The sequence below is a fragment of the Phyllobates terribilis genome, unplaced genomic scaffold (genome assembly GCF_046119375.1).
Source record: "Phyllobates terribilis strain yellow unplaced genomic scaffold, ASM4611937v1 Scaffold_40__1_contigs__length_11209783, whole genome shotgun sequence".
Taxonomy (NCBI): domain Eukaryota; kingdom Metazoa; phylum Chordata; class Amphibia; order Anura; family Dendrobatidae; genus Phyllobates; species Phyllobates terribilis.
The window spans coordinates 9646510-9661507 of record NW_027362800.1 but is presented as its reverse complement, the minus strand read 5'-3'; the positions used below and the strand labels follow the sequence as shown (position 1 = coordinate 9661507).

General features: G+C 45.3%; 12 non-coding genes across 12 annotated transcripts; all 12 read left to right on the top strand.

Annotated features, from left to right (window-relative positions):
• The first annotated feature begins 358 nt into the window (after positions 1-358).
• Positions 359-549, top strand: LOC141190310 (U2 spliceosomal RNA). The gene has a single exon (XR_012264338.1). It is a non-coding gene; the product is annotated as a U2 spliceosomal RNA (small nuclear RNA).
• A 1121-nt stretch (positions 550-1670) lies between these two features.
• Positions 1671-1861, top strand: LOC141190309 (U2 spliceosomal RNA). Its single transcript, XR_012264337.1, has one exon. It is a non-coding gene; the product is annotated as a U2 spliceosomal RNA (small nuclear RNA).
• Positions 1862-2978: 1117 nt separating this feature from the next.
• LOC141190308 (U2 spliceosomal RNA) lies at positions 2979-3169 on the top strand. Its single transcript, XR_012264336.1, has one exon. It is a non-coding gene; the product is annotated as a U2 spliceosomal RNA (small nuclear RNA).
• Positions 3170-4293: 1124 nt separating this feature from the next.
• LOC141190307 (U2 spliceosomal RNA) lies at positions 4294-4484 on the top strand. The gene has a single exon (XR_012264335.1). It is a non-coding gene; the product is annotated as a U2 spliceosomal RNA (small nuclear RNA).
• A 1123-nt stretch (positions 4485-5607) lies between these two features.
• Positions 5608-5798, top strand: LOC141190305 (U2 spliceosomal RNA). The gene has a single exon (XR_012264333.1). It is a non-coding gene; the product is annotated as a U2 spliceosomal RNA (small nuclear RNA).
• Positions 5799-6923: 1125 nt separating this feature from the next.
• LOC141190304 (U2 spliceosomal RNA) lies at positions 6924-7114 on the top strand. The gene has a single exon (XR_012264332.1). It is a non-coding gene; the product is annotated as a U2 spliceosomal RNA (small nuclear RNA).
• A 1120-nt stretch (positions 7115-8234) lies between these two features.
• Positions 8235-8425, top strand: LOC141190303 (U2 spliceosomal RNA). The gene has a single exon (XR_012264331.1). It is a non-coding gene; the product is annotated as a U2 spliceosomal RNA (small nuclear RNA).
• A 1122-nt stretch (positions 8426-9547) lies between these two features.
• On the top strand, positions 9548-9738 carry LOC141190302 (U2 spliceosomal RNA). Its single transcript, XR_012264330.1, has one exon. It is a non-coding gene; the product is annotated as a U2 spliceosomal RNA (small nuclear RNA).
• Positions 9739-10862: 1124 nt separating this feature from the next.
• Positions 10863-11053, top strand: LOC141185251 (U2 spliceosomal RNA). The gene has a single exon (XR_012259931.1). It is a non-coding gene; the product is annotated as a U2 spliceosomal RNA (small nuclear RNA).
• Positions 11054-12176: 1123 nt separating this feature from the next.
• LOC141185250 (U2 spliceosomal RNA) lies at positions 12177-12367 on the top strand. Its single transcript, XR_012259930.1, has one exon. It is a non-coding gene; the product is annotated as a U2 spliceosomal RNA (small nuclear RNA).
• A 1122-nt stretch (positions 12368-13489) lies between these two features.
• On the top strand, positions 13490-13680 carry LOC141190301 (U2 spliceosomal RNA). The gene has a single exon (XR_012264329.1). It is a non-coding gene; the product is annotated as a U2 spliceosomal RNA (small nuclear RNA).
• A 1113-nt stretch (positions 13681-14793) lies between these two features.
• Positions 14794-14984, top strand: LOC141190300 (U2 spliceosomal RNA). Its single transcript, XR_012264328.1, has one exon. It is a non-coding gene; the product is annotated as a U2 spliceosomal RNA (small nuclear RNA).
• Positions 14985-14998: the final 14 nt, after the last annotated feature.

Genomic DNA, 14998 nt, shown 5'->3' with positions numbered 1-14998 from the left:
CAGTCTGCTGCTGGACAGCCAGCAGCAGCAGCAGGAGAGGTAATTAATCAGCAACCCTCCTGCTAAGGGTAGACAGCTGCTCGTTCCACCCCCCCCCCGCCTTAATTGGTTCTCCTCCCTTCCAACGGTGTTGAGGCGGGTGGGAACAGCCGGGGGTTGAGGGTACTGTGCTAAAAGAGGTGGAGTTATGCAGATCTAAAACGCGTGGATTGCAGCAGCAGCAAGCCGAAAAGTGCAGGCATGTGAGGGATCTAGAGGTTGACAGCATGTCTTCTTAACGGGAGTCCAGGTGGCCATCTCCACAAATGGACTTTTCAGAATCCTTGGGTGGCACCGTAGTCGGAAACCAATTCTGGTTATCGCTTCTCGGCCTTTTGGCTAAGATCAAGTGTAGTATCTGTTCTTATCAGTTTAATATCTGATACGTCCCCTATCTGGGGACCATATATTAAATGGATTTTTAGAACAGGGAGATGGAAAAAGAGCTTGCTCTGTCCACTCCACGCATTGACCTGGTATTGCAGTATCTCCAGGACCGGTGCACCCCTTCTTTAATGCAGTTTCTAAAATCAGAAAGAATTGAATTCAATGCTTTTTGTTCATTTTGCTTGTTTGTCGGATTTTGGGATGGACTCTTTGGCTTTGCTTTTCTTCTCCTCATTGGATTTTTCATGTTAAAAGTTGCAGAAGCCAGATGACAAGCTCATTTTGGTTCAACTTCAGCAACTGTGCATTGCATTGCCATGTAATGTAATGTAATGCAATGCTATCTATCTAGCTCTCCCTCTATACTTCCTTTTGGATAAACAGACATATTAGGCAAGCATTTTGGAGCTTTCACCTAAATAACTACAGGTGGTGAGATAAGCTGCACAATATAATTGACCTTTCAGTATATTGTTGCACACACACCATCTATTTAGCAAATGCCCTTGTTATCAACAGCAGCCTTTTAAACTCACCTGAGCTAACAGGTATGTGAGCTGGTTACTCTGCTGCGCTTAAAATTTCTTTTTTGGTTTGCTACAATGCCTTTTCTGAAACGTTGTCTCCCTCTGCTGGAACACTGACTTCTTTCATTTAATGCCTGCAGACTATAAAAGAGAAACCAACCCAAAAAGTTTGGTTGATTAGTCTGTGGCATTCTTTTAAACTGTTGCTTATGGCGGTCTCTGTGAGCTTCTCAGTGACATTCAGCCATCCAGGTATCCCGCCTGCAGTAGACGGAATGTGGCAATGGAACGCTGGCTGCGCGTGTCATAATAGGCTCTGAGCCTTTATATACCTGCGCACAGCAGCAGCCACCTTCAGTCTGCTGCTGGACAGCCAGCAGCAGCAGCAGCAGGAGAGGTAATTAATCAGCAACCCTCCTGCTAAGGGTAGACAGCTGCTCGTTCCACCCCCCCCCCCGCCTTAATTGGTTCTCCTCCCTTCCAACGGTGTTGAGGCGGGTGGGAACAGCCGGGGGTTGAGGGTACTGTGCTAAAAGAGGTGGAGTTATGCAGATCTAAAACGCGTGGATTGCAGCAGCAGCAAGCCGAAAAGTGCAGGCATGTGAGGGATCTAGAGGTTGACAGCATGTCTTCTTAACGGGAGTCCAGGTGGCCGTCTCCACAAATGGACTTTTCAGAATCCTTGGGTGGCACCGTAGTCGGAAACCAATTCTGGTTATCGCTTCTCGGCCTTTTGGCTAAGATCAAGTGTAGTATCTGTTCTTATCAGTTTAATATCTGATACGTCCCCTATCTGGGGACCATATATTAAATGGATTTTTAGAACAGGGAGATGGAAAAAGAGCTTGCTCTGTCCACTCCACGCATTGACCTGGTATTGCAGTATCTCCAGGACCGGTGCACCCCTTCTTTAATGCAGTTTCTAAAATCAGAAAGAATTGAATTCAATGCTTTTTGTTCATTTTGCTTGTTTGTCGGATTTTGGGATGGACTCTTTGGCTTTGCTTTTCTTCTCCTCATTGGATTTTTCATGTTAAAAGTTGCAGAAGCCAGATGACAAGCTCATTTTGGTTCAACTTCAGCAACTGTGCATTGCATTGCCATGTAATGTAATGTAATGCAATGCTATCTATCTAGCTCTCCCTCTATACTTCCTTTTGGATAAACAGACATATTAGGCAAGCATTTTGGAGCTTTCACCTAAATAACTACAGGTGGTGAGATAAGCTGCACAATATAATTGACCTTTCAGTATATTGTTGCACACACACCATCTATTTAGCAAATGCCCTTGTTATCAACAGCAGCCTTTTAAACTCACCTGAGCTAACAGGTATGTGAGCTGGTTACTCTGCTGCGCTTAAAATTTCTTTTTTGGTTTGCTACAATGCCTTTTCTGAAACGTTGTCTCCCTCTGCTGGAACACTGACTTCTTTCATTTAATGCCTGCAGACTATAAAAGAGAAACCAACCCAAAAAGTTTGGTTGATTAGTCTGTGGCATTCTTTTAAACTGTTGCTTATGGTGGTCTCTGTGAGCTTCTCAGTGACATTCAGCCATCCAGGTATCCCGCCTGCAGTAGACGGAATGTGGCAATGGAACGCTGGCTGCGCGTGTCATAATAGGCTCTGAGCCTTTATATACCTGCGCACAGCAGCAGCCACCTTCAGTCTGCTGCTGGACAGCCAGCAGCAGCAGCAGGAGAGGTAATTAATCAGCAACCCTCCTGCTAAGGGTAGACAGCTGCTCGTTCCACCCCCCCCCCGCCTTAATTGGTTCTCCTCCCTTCCAACGGTGTTGAGGCGGGTGGGAACAGCCGGGGGTTGAGGGTACTGTGCTAAAAGAGGTGGAGTTATGCAGATCTAAAACGCGTGGATTGCAGCAGCAGCAAGCCGAAAAGTGCAGGCATGTGAGGGATCTAGAGGTTGACAGCATGTCTTCTTAACGGGAGTCCAGGTGGCCATCTCCACAAATGGACTTTTCAGAATCCTTGGGTGGCACCGTAGTCGGAAACCAATTCTGGTTATCGCTTCTCGGCCTTTTGGCTAAGATCAAGTGTAGTATCTGTTCTTATCAGTTTAATATCTGATACGTCCCCTATCTGGGGACCATATATTAAATGGATTTTTAGAACAGGGAGATGGAAAAAGAGCTTGCTCTGTCCACTCCACGCATTGACCTGGTATTGCAGTATCTCCAGGACCGGTGCACCCCTTCTTTAATGCAGTTTCTAAAATCAGAAAGAATTGAATTCAATGCTTTTTGTTCATTTTGCTTGTTTGTCGGATTTTGGGATGGACTCTTTGGCTTTGCTTTTCTTCTCCTCATTGGATTTTTCATGTTAAAAGTTGCAGAAGCCAGATGACAAGCTCATTTTGGTTCAACTTCAGCAACTGTGCATTGCATTGCCATGTAATGTAATGTAATGCAATGCTATCTATCTAGCTCTCCCTCTATACTTCCTTTTGGATAAACAGACATATTAGGCAAGCATTTTGGAGCTTTCACCTAAATAACTACAGGTGGTGAGATAAGCTGCACAATATAATTGACCTTTCAGTATATTGTTGCACACACACCATCTATTTAGCAAATGCCCTTGTTATCAACAGCAGCCTTTTAAACTCACCTGAGCTAACAGGTATGTGAGCTGGTTACTCTGCTGCGCTTAAAATTTCTTTTTTGGTTTGCTACAATGCCTTTTCTGAAACGTTGTCTCCCTCTGCTGGAACACTGACTTCTTTCATTTAATGCCTGCAGACTATAAAAGAGAAACCAACCCAAAAAGTTTGGTTGATTAGTCTGTGGCATTCTTTTAAACTGTTGCTTATGGCGGTCTCTGTGAGCTTCTCAGTGACATTCAGCCATCCAGGTATCCCGCCTGCAGTAGACGGAATGTGGCAATGGAACGCTGGCTGCGCGTGTCATAATAGGCTCTGAGCCTTTATATACCTGCGCACAGCAGCAGCCACCTTCAGTCTGCTGCTGGACAGCCAGCAGCAGCAGCAGCAGCAGGAGAGGTAATTAATCAGCAACCCTCCTGCTAAGGGTAGACAGCTGCTCGTTCCACCCCCCCCCCCGCCTTAATTGGTTCTCCTCCCTTCCAACGGTGTTGAGGCGGGTGGGAACAGCCGGGGGTTGAGGGTACTGTGCTAAAAGAGGTGGAGTTATGCAGATCTAAAACGCGTGGATTGCAGCAGCAGCAAGCCGAAAAGTGCAGGCATGTGAGGGATCTAGAGGTTGACAGCATGTCTTCTTAACGGGAGTCCAGGTGGCCATCTCCACAAATGGACTTTTCAGAATCCTTGGGTGGCACCGTAGTCGGAAACCAATTCTGGTTATCGCTTCTCGGCCTTTTGGCTAAGATCAAGTGTAGTATCTGTTCTTATCAGTTTAATATCTGATACGTCCCCTATCTGGGGACCATATATTAAATGGATTTTTAGAACAGGGAGATGGAAAAAGAGCTTGCTCTGTCCACTCCACGCATTGACCTGGTATTGCAGTATCTCCAGGACCGGTGCACCCCTTCTTTAATGCAGTTTCTAAAATCAGAAAGAATTGAATTCAATGCTTTTTGTTCATTTTGCTTGTTTGTCGGATTTTGGGATGGACTCTTTGGCTTTGCTTTTCTTCTCCTCATTGGATTTTTCATGTTAAAAGTTGCAGAAGCCAGATGACAAGCTCATTTTGGTTCAACTTCAGCAACTGTGCATTGCATTGCCATGTAATGTAATGTAATGCAATGCTATCTATCTAGCTCTCCCTCTATACTTCCTTTTGGATAAACAGACATATTAGGCAAGCATTTTGGAGCTTTCACCTAAATAACTACAGGTGGTGAGATAAGCTGCACAATATAATTGACCTTTCAGTATATTGTTGCACACACACCATCTATTTAGCAAATGCCCTTGTTATCAACAGCAGCCTTTTAAACTCACCTGAGCTAACAGGTATGTGAGCTGGTTACTCTGCTGCGCTTAAAATTTCTTTTTTGGTTTGCTACAATGCCTTTTCTGAAACGTTGTCTCCCTCTGCTGGAACACTGACTTCTTTCATTTAATGCCTGCAGACTATAAAAGAGAAACCAACCCAAAAAGTTTGGTTGATTAGTCTGTGGCATTCTTTTAAACTGTTGCTTATGGCGGTCTCTGTGAGCTTCTCAGTGACATTCAGCCATCCAGGTATCCCGCCTGCAGTAGACGGAATGTGGCAATGGAACGCTGGCTGCGCGTGTCATAATAGGCTCTGAGCCTTTATATACCTGCGCACAGCAGCAGCCACCTTCAGTCTGCTGCTGGACAGCCAGCAGCAGCAGCAGCAGCGGGAGAGGTAATTAATCAGCAACCCTCCTGCTAAGGGTAGACAGCTGCTCGTTCCACCCCCCCCCCGCCTTAATTGGTTCTCCTCCCTTCCAACGGTGTTGAGGCGGGTGGGAACAGCCGGGGGTTGAGGGTACTGTGCTAAAAGAGGTGGAGTTATGCAGATCTAAAACGCGTGGATTGCAGCAGCAGCAAGCCGAAAAGTGCAGGCATGTGAGGGATCTAGAGGTTGACAGCATGTCTTCTTAACGGGAGTCCAGGTGGCCATCTCCACAAATGGACTTTTCAGAATCCTTGGGTGGCACCGTAGTCGGAAACCAATTCTGGTTATCGCTTCTCGGCCTTTTGGCTAAGATCAAGTGTAGTATCTGTTCTTATCAGTTTAATATCTGATACGTCCCCTATCTGGGGACCATATATTAAATGGATTTTTAGAACAGGGAGATGGAAAAAGAGCTTGCTCTGTCCACTCCACGCATTGACCTGGTATTGCAGTATCTCCAGGACCGGTGCACCCCTTCTTTAATGCAGTTTCTAAAATCAGAAAGAATTGAATTCAATGCTTTTTGTTCATTTTGCTTGTTTGTCGGATTTTGGGATGGACTCTTTGGCTTTGCTTTTCTTCTCCTCATTGGATTTTTCATGTTAAAAGTTGCAGAAGCCAGATGACAAGCTCATTTTGGTTCAACTTCAGCAACTGTGCATTGCATTGCCATGTAATGTAATGTAATGCAATGCTATCTATCTAGCTCTCCCTCTATACTTCCTTTTGGATAAACAGACATATTAGGCAAGCATTTTGGAGCTTTCACCTAAATAACTACAGGTGGTGAGATAAGCTGCACAATATAATTGACCTTTCAGTATATTGTTGCACACACACCATCTATTTAGCAAATGCCCTTGTTATCAACAGCAGCCTTTTAAACTCACCTGAGCTAACAGGTATGTGAGCTGGTTACTCTGCTGCGCTTAAAATTTCTTTTTTGGTTTGCTACAATGCCTTTTCTGAAACGTTGTCTCCCTCTGCTGGAACACTGACTTCTTTCATTTAATGCCTGCAGACTATAAAAGAGAAACCAACCCAAAAAGTTTGGTTGATTAGTCTGTGGCATTCTTTTAAACTGTTGCTTATGGCGGTCTCTGTGAGCTTCTCAGTGACATTCAGCCATCCAGGTATCCCGCCTGCAGTAGACGGAATGTGGCAATGGAACGCTGGCTGCGCGTGTCATAATAGGCTCTGAGCCTTTATATACCTGCGCACAGCAGCAGCCACCTTCAGTCTGCTGCTGGACAGCCAGCAGCAGCAGCAGCAGCAGGAGAGGTAATTAATCAGCAACCCTCCTGCTAAGGGTAGACAGCTGCTCGTTCCACCCCCCCCCCCCGCCTTAATTGGTTCTCCTCCCTTCCAACGGTGTTGAGGCGGGTGGGAACAGCCGGGGGTTGAGGGTACTGTGCTAAAAGAGGTGGAGTTATGCAGATCTAAAACGCGTGGATTGCAGCAGCAGCAAGCCGAAAAGTGCAGGCATGTGAGGGATCTAGAGGTTGACAGCATGTCTTCTTAACGGGAGTCCAGGTGGCCATCTCCACAAATGGACTTTTCAGAATCCTTGGGTGGCACCGTAGTCGGAAACCAATTCTGGTTATCGCTTCTCGGCCTTTTGGCTAAGATCAAGTGTAGTATCTGTTCTTATCAGTTTAATATCTGATACGTCCCCTATCTGGGGACCATATATTAAATGGATTTTTAGAACAGGGAGATGGAAAAAGAGCTTGCTCTGTCCACTCCACGCATTGACCTGGTATTGCAGTATCTCCAGGACCGGTGCACCCCTTCTTTAATGCAGTTTCTAAAATCAGAAAGAATTGAATTCAATGCTTTTTGTTCATTTTGCTTGTTTGTCGGATTTTGGGATGGACTCTTTGGCTTTGCTTTTCTTCTCCTCATTGGATTTTTCATGTTAAAAGTTGCAGAAGCCAGATGACAAGCTCATTTTGGTTCAACTTCAGCAACTGTGCATTGCATTGCCATGTAATGTAATGTAATGCAATGCTATCTATCTAGCTCTCCCTCTATACTTCCTTTTGGATAAACAGACATATTAGGCAAGCATTTTGGAGCTTTCACCTAAATAACTACAGGTGGTGAGATAAGCTGCACAATATAATTGACCTTTCAGTATATTGTTGCACACACACCATCTATTTAGCAAATGCCCTTGTTATCAACAGCAGCCTTTTAAACTCACCTGAGCTAACAGGTATGTGAGCTGGTTACTCTGCTGCCCTTAAAATTTCTTTTTTGGTTTGCTACAATGCCTTTTCTGAAACGTTGTCTCCCTCTGCTGGAACACTGACTTCTTTCATTTAATGCATGCAGACTATAAAAGAGAAACCAACCCAAAAAGTTTGGTTGATTAGTCTGTGGCATTCTTTTAAACTGTTGCTTATGGCGGTCTCTGTGAGCTTCTCAGTGACATTCAGCCATCCAGGTATCCCGCCTGCAGTAGACGGAATGTGGCAATGGAACGCTGGCTGCACGTGTCATAATAGGCTCTGAGCCTTTATATACCTGCGCACAGCAGCAGCCACCTTCAGTCTGCTGCTGGACAGCCAGCAGCAGCAGCAGCAGGAGAGGTAATTAATCAGCAACCCTCCTGCTAAGGGTAGACAGCTGCTCGTTCCACCCCCCCCCCGCCTTAATTGGTTCTCCTCCCTTCCAACGGTGTTGAGGCGGGTGGGAACAGCCGTGGGTTGAGGGTACTGTGCTAAAAGAGGTGGAGTTATGCAGATCTAAAACGCGTGGATTGCAGCAGCAGCAAGCCGAAAAGTGCAGGCATGTGAGGGATCTAGAGGTTGACAGCATGTCTTCTTAACGGGAGTCCAGGTGGCCATCTCCACAAATGGACTTTTCAGAATCCTTGGGTGGCACCGTAGTCGCAAACCAATTCTGGTTATCGCTTCTCGGCCTTTTGGCTAAGATCAAGTGTAGTATCTGTTCTTATCAGTTTAATATCTGATACGTCCCCTATCTGGGGACCATATATTAAATGGATTTTTAGAACAGGGAGATGGAAAAAGAGCTTGCTCTGTCCACTCCACGCATTGACCTGGTATTGCAGTATCTCCAGGACCGGTGCACCCCTTCTTTAATGCAGTTTCTAAAATCAGAAAGAATTGAATTCAATGCTTTTTGTTCATTTTGCTTGTTTGTCGGATTTTGGGATGGACTCTTTGGCTTTGCTTTTCTTCTCCTCATTGGATTTTTCATGTTAAAAGTTGCAGAAGCCAGATGACAAGCTCATTTTGGTTCAACTTCAGCAACTGTGCATTGCATTGCCATGTAATGTAATGTAATGCAATGCTATCTATCTAGCTCTCCCTCTATACTTCCTTTTGGATAAACAGACATATTAGGCAAGCATTTTGGAGCTTTCACCTAAATAACTACAGGTGGTGAGATAAGCTGCACAATATAATTGACCTTTCAGTATATTGTTGCACACACACCATCTATTTAGCAAATGCCCTTGTTATCAACAGCAGCCTTTTAAACTCACCTGAGCTAACAGGCATGTGAGCTGGTTACTCTGCTGCGCTTAAAATTTCTTTTTTGGTTTGCTACAATGCCTTTTCTGAAACGTTGTCTCCCTCTGCTGGAACACTGACTTCTTTCATTTAATGCCTGCAGACTATAAAAGAGAAACCAACCCAAAAAGTTTGGTTGATTAGTCTGTGGCATTCTTTTAAACTGTTGCTTATGGCGGTCTCTGTGAGCTTCTCAGTGACATTCAGCCATCCAGGTATCCCGCCTGCAGTAGACGGAATGTGGCAATGGAACGCTGGCTGCGCGTGTCATAATAGGCTCTGAGCCTTTATATACCTGCGCACAGCAGCAGCCACCTTCAGTCTGCTGCTGGACAGCCAGCAGCAGCAGCAGCAGGAGAGGTACTTAATCAGCAACCCTCCTGCTAAGGGTAGACGGCTGCTCGTTCCACCCCCCCCCCCCGCCTTAATTGGTTCTCCTCCCTTCCAACGGTGTTGAGGCGGGTGGGAACAGCCGGGGGTTGAGGGTACTGTGCTAAAAGAGGTGGAGTTATGCAGATCTAAAACGCGTGGATTGCAGCAGCAGCAAGCCGAAAAGTGCAGGCATGTGAGGGATCTAGAGGTTGACAGCATGTCTTCTTAACGGGAGTCCAGGTGGCCATCTCCACAAATGGACTTTTCAGAATCCTTGGGTGGCACCGTAGTCGGAAACCAATTCTGGTTATCGCTTCTCGGCCTTTTGGCTAAGATCAAGTGTAGTATCTGTTCTTATCAGTTTAATATCTGATACGTCCCCTATCTGGGGACCATATATTAAATGGATTTTTAGAACAGGGAGATGGAAAAAGAGCTTGCTCTGTCCACTCCACGCATTGACCTGGTATTGCAGTATCTCCAGGACCGGTGCACCCCTTCTTTAATGCAGTTTCTAAAATCAGAAAGAATTGAATTCAATGCTTTTTGTTCATTTTGCTTGTTTGTCGGATTTTGGGATGGACTCTTTGGCTTTGCTTTTCTTCTCCTCATTGGATTTTTCATGTTAAAAGTTGCAGAAGCCAGATGACAAGCTCATTTTGGTTCAACTTCAGCAACTGTGCATTGCATTGCCATGTAATGTAATGTAATGCAATGCTATCTATCTAGCTCTCCCTCTATACTTCCTTTTGGATAAACAGACATATTAGGCAAGCATTTTGGAGCTTACACCTAAATAACTACAGGTGGTGAGATAAGCTGCACAATATAATTGACCTTTCAGTATATTGTTGCACACACACCATCTATTTAGCAAATGCCCTTGTTATCAACAGCAGCCTTTTAAACTCACCTGAGCTAACAGGTATGTGAGCTGGTTACTCTGCTGCGCTTAAAATTTCTTTTTTGGTTTGCTACAATGCCTTTTCTGAAACGTTGTCTCCCTCTGCTGGAACACTGACTTCTTTCATTTAATGCCTGCAGACTATAAAAGAGAAACCAACCCAAAAAGTTTGGTTGATTAGTCTGTGGCATTCTTTTAAACTGTTGCTTATGGCGGTCTCTGTGAGCTTCTCAGTGACATTCAGCCATCCAGGTATCCCACCTGCAGTAGACGGAATGTGGCAATGGAACGCTGGCTGCGCGTGTCATAATAGGCTCTGAGCCTTTATATACCTGCGCACAGCAGCAGCCACCTTCAGTCTGCTGCTGGACAGCCAGCAGCAGCAGCAGCAGGAGAGGTAATTAATCAGCAACCCTCCTGCTAAGGGTAGACAGCTGCTCGTTCCACCCCCCCCCCCCCCGCCTTAATTGGTTCTCCTCCCTTCCAACGGTGTTGAGGCGGGTGGGAACAGCCGGGGGTTGAGGGTACTGTGCTAAAAGAGGTGGAGTTATGCAGATCTAAAACGCGTGGATTGCAGCAGCAGCAAGCCGAAAAGTGCAGGCATGTGAGGGATCTAGAGGTTGACAGCATGTCTTCTTAACGGGAGTCCAGGTGGCCATCTCCACAAATGGACTTTTCAGAATCCTTGGGTGGCACCGTAGTCGGAAACCAATTCTGGTTATCGCTTCTCGGCCTTTTGGCTAAGATCAAGTGTAGTATCTTTTCTTATCAGTTTAATATCTGATACGTCCCCTATCTGGGGACCATATATTAAATGGATTTTTAGAACAGGGAGATGGAAAAAGAGCTTGCTCTGTCCACTCCACGCATTGACCTGGTATTGCAGTATCTCCAGGACCGGTGCACCCCTTCTTTAATGCAGTTTCTAAAATCAGAAAGAATTGAATTCAATGCTTTTTGTTCATTTTGCTTGTTTGTCGGATTTTGGGATGGACTCTTTGGCTTTGCTTTTCTTCTCCTCATTGGATTTTTCATGTTAAAAGTTGCAGAAGCCAGATGACAAGCTCATTTTGGTTCAACTTCAGCAACTGTGCATTGCATTGCCATGTAATGTAATGTAATGCAATGCTATCTATCTAGCTCTCCCTCTATACTTCCTTTTGGATAAACAGACATATTAGGCAAGCATTTTGGAGCTTACACCTAAATAACTACAGGTGGTGAGATAAGCTGCACAATATAATTGACCTTTCAGTATATTGTTGCACACACACCATCTATTTAGCAAATGCCCTTGTTATCAACAGCAGCCTTTTAAACTCACCTGAGCTAACAGGTATGTGAGCTGGTTACTCTGCTGCGCTTAAAATTTCTTTTTTGGTTTGCTACAATGCCTTTTCTGAAACGTTGTCTCCCTCTGCTGGAACACTGACTTCTTTCATTTAATGCCTGCAGACTATAAAAGAGAAACCAACCCAAAAAGTTTGGTTGATTAGTCTGTGGCATTCTTTTAAACTGTTGCTTATGGCGGTCTCTGTGAGCTTCTCAGTGACATTCAGCCATCCAGGTATCCCACCTGCAGTAGACGGAATGTGGCAATGGAACGCTGGCTGCGCGTGTCATAATAGGCTCTGAGCCTTTATATACCTGCGCACAGCAGCAGCCACCTTCAGTCTGCTGCTGGACAGCCAGCAGCAGCAGCAGCAGGAGAGGTAATTAATCAGCAACCCTCCTGCTAAGGGTAGACAGCTGCTCGTTCCACCCCCCCCCCCCCGCCTTAATTGGTTCTCCTCCCTTCCAACGGTGTTGAGGCGGGTGGGAACAGCCGGGGGTTGAGGGTACTGTGCTAAAAGAGGTGGAGTTATGCAGATCTAAAACGCGTGGATTGCAGCAGCAGCAAGCCGAAAAGTGCAGGCATGTGAGGGATCTAGAGGTTGACAGCATGTCTTCTTAACGGGAGTCCAGGTGGCCATCTCCACAAATGGACTTTTCAGAATCCTTGGGTGGCACCGTAGTCGGAAACCAATTCTGGTTATCGCTTCTCGGCCTTTTGGCTAAGATCAAGTGTAGTATCTTTTCTTATCAGTTTAATATCTGATACGTCCCCTATCTGGGGACCATATATTAAATGGATTTTTAGAACAGGGAGATGGAAAAAGAGCTTGCTCTGTCCACTCCACGCATTGACCTGGTATTGCAGTATCTCCAGGACCGGTGCACCCCTTCTTTAATGCAGTTTCTAAAATCAGAAAGAATTGAATTCAATGCTTTTTGTTCATTTTGCTTGTTTGTCGGATTTTGGGATGGACTCTTTGGCTTTGCTTTTCTTCTCCTCATTGGATTTTTCATGTTAAAAGTTGCAGAAGCCAGATGACAAGCTCATTTTGGTTCAACTTCAGCAACTGTGCATTGCATTGCCATGTAATGTAATGTAATGCAATGCTATCTATCTAGCTCTATATCTATACTTCCTTTTGGATAAACAGACATATTAGGCAAGCATTTTGGAGCTTTCACCTAAATAACTACAGGTGGTGAGATAAGCTGCACAATATAATTGACCTTTCAGTATATTGTTGCACACACACCATCTATTTAGCAAATGCCCTTGTTATCAACAGCAGCCTTTTAAACTCACCTGAGCTAACAGGTATGTGAGCTGGTTACTCTGCTGCGCTTAAAATTTCTTTTTTGGTTTGCTACAATGCCTTTTCTGAAACGTTGTCTCCCTCTACTGGAACACTGACTTCTTTCATTTAATGCCTGCAGACTATAAAAGAGAAACCAACCCAAAAAGTTTGGTTGATTAGTCTGTGGCATTCTTTTAAACTGTTGCTTATGGCGGTCTCTGTGAGCTTCTCAGTGACATTCAGCCATCCAGGTATCCCGCCTGCAGTAGACGGAATGTGGCAATGGAACGCTGGCTGCGCGTGTCATAATAGGCTCTGAGCCTTTATATACCTGCGCACAGCAGCAGCCACCTTCAGTCTGCTGCTGGACAGCCAGCAGCAGCAGCAGCAGGAGTGGTAATTAATCAGCAACCCTCCTGCTAAGGGTAGACAGCTGCTCGTTCCACCCCACCCCCCCGCCTTAATTGGTTCTCCTCCCTTCCAACGGTGTTGAGGCGGGTGGGAACAGCCGGGGGTTGAGGGTACTGTGCTAAAAGAGGTGGAGTTATGCAGATCTAAAACGCGTGGATTGCAGCAGCAGCAAGCCGAAAAGTGCAGGCATGTGAGGGATCTAGAGGTTGACAGCATGTCTTCTTAACGGGAGTCCAGGTGGCCATCTCCACAAATGGACTTTTCAGAATCCTTGGGTGGCACCGTAGTCGGAAACCAATTCTGGTTATCGCTTCTCGGCCTTTTGGCTAAGATCAAGTGTAGTATCTGTTCTTATCAGTTTAATATCTGATACGTCCCCTATCTGGGGACCATATATTAAATGGATTTTTAGAACAGGGAGATGGAAAAAGAGCTTGCTCTGTCCACTCCACGCATTGACCTGGTATTGCAGTATCTCCAGGACCGGTGCACCCCTTCTTTAATGCAGTTTCTAAAATCAGAAAGAATTGAATTCAATGCTTTTTGTTCATTTTGCTTGTTTGTCGGATTTTGGGATGGACTCTTTGGCTTTGCTTTTCTTCTCCTCATTGGATTTTTCATGTTAAAAGTTGCAGAAGCCAGATGACAAGCTCATTTTGGTTCAACTTCAGCAACTGTGCATTGCATTGCCATGTAATGTAATGTAATGCAATGCTATCTATCTAGCTCTATATCTATACTTCCTTTTGGATAAACAAACATATTAGGCAAGCATTTTGGAGCTTTCACCTAAATAACTACAGGTGGTGAGATAAGCTGCACAATATAATTGACCTTTCAGTATATTGTTGCACACACACCATCTATTTAGCAAATGCCCTTGTTATCAACAGCAGCCTTTTAAACTCACCTGAGCTAACAGGTATGTGAGCTGGTTACTCTGCTGCGCTTAAAATTTCTTTTTTGGTTTGCTACAATGCCTTTTCTGAAACGTTGTCTCCCTCTGCTGGAACACTGACTTCTTTCATTTAATGCCTGCAGACTATAAAAGAGAAACCAACCCAAAAAGTTTGGTTGATTAGTCTGTGGCATTCTTTTAAACTGTTGCTTATGGCGGTCTCTGTGAGCTTCTCAGTGACATTCAGCCATCCAGGTATCCCGCCTGCAGTAGACGGAATGTGGCAATGGAACGCTGGCTGCGCGTGTCATAATAGGCTCTGAGCCTTTATATACCTGCGCACAGCAGCAGCCACCTTCAGTCTGCTGCTGGACAGCCAGCAGCAGCAGGAGTGGTAATTAATCAGCAACCCTCCTGCTAAGGGTAGACAGCTGCTCGTTCCACCCCCCCCCGCCTTAATTGGTTCTCCTCCCTTCCAACGGTGTTGAGGCGGGTGGGAACAGCCGGGGGTTGAGGGTACTGTGCTAAAAGAGGTGGAGTTATGCAGATCTAAAACGCGTGGATTGCAGCAGCAGCAAGCCGAAAAGTGCAGGCATGTGAGGGATCTAGAGGTTGACAGCATGTCTTCTTAACGGGAGTCCAGGTGGCCATCTCCACAAATGGACTTTTCAGAATCCTTGGGTGGCACCGTAGTCGGAAACCAATTCTGGTTATCGCTTCTCGGCCTTTTGGCTAAGATCAAGTGTAGTATCTGTTCTTATCAGTTTAATATCTGATACGTCCCCTATCTGGGGACCATATATTAAATGGATTTTTAGAACAGGGAGATGGAAAAAGAGCTTGCTCTGTCCACTCCACGCATTGACCTGGTATTGCAGTATCTCCAGGACCGGTGCACCCCTTCTTTAATGCAGTTT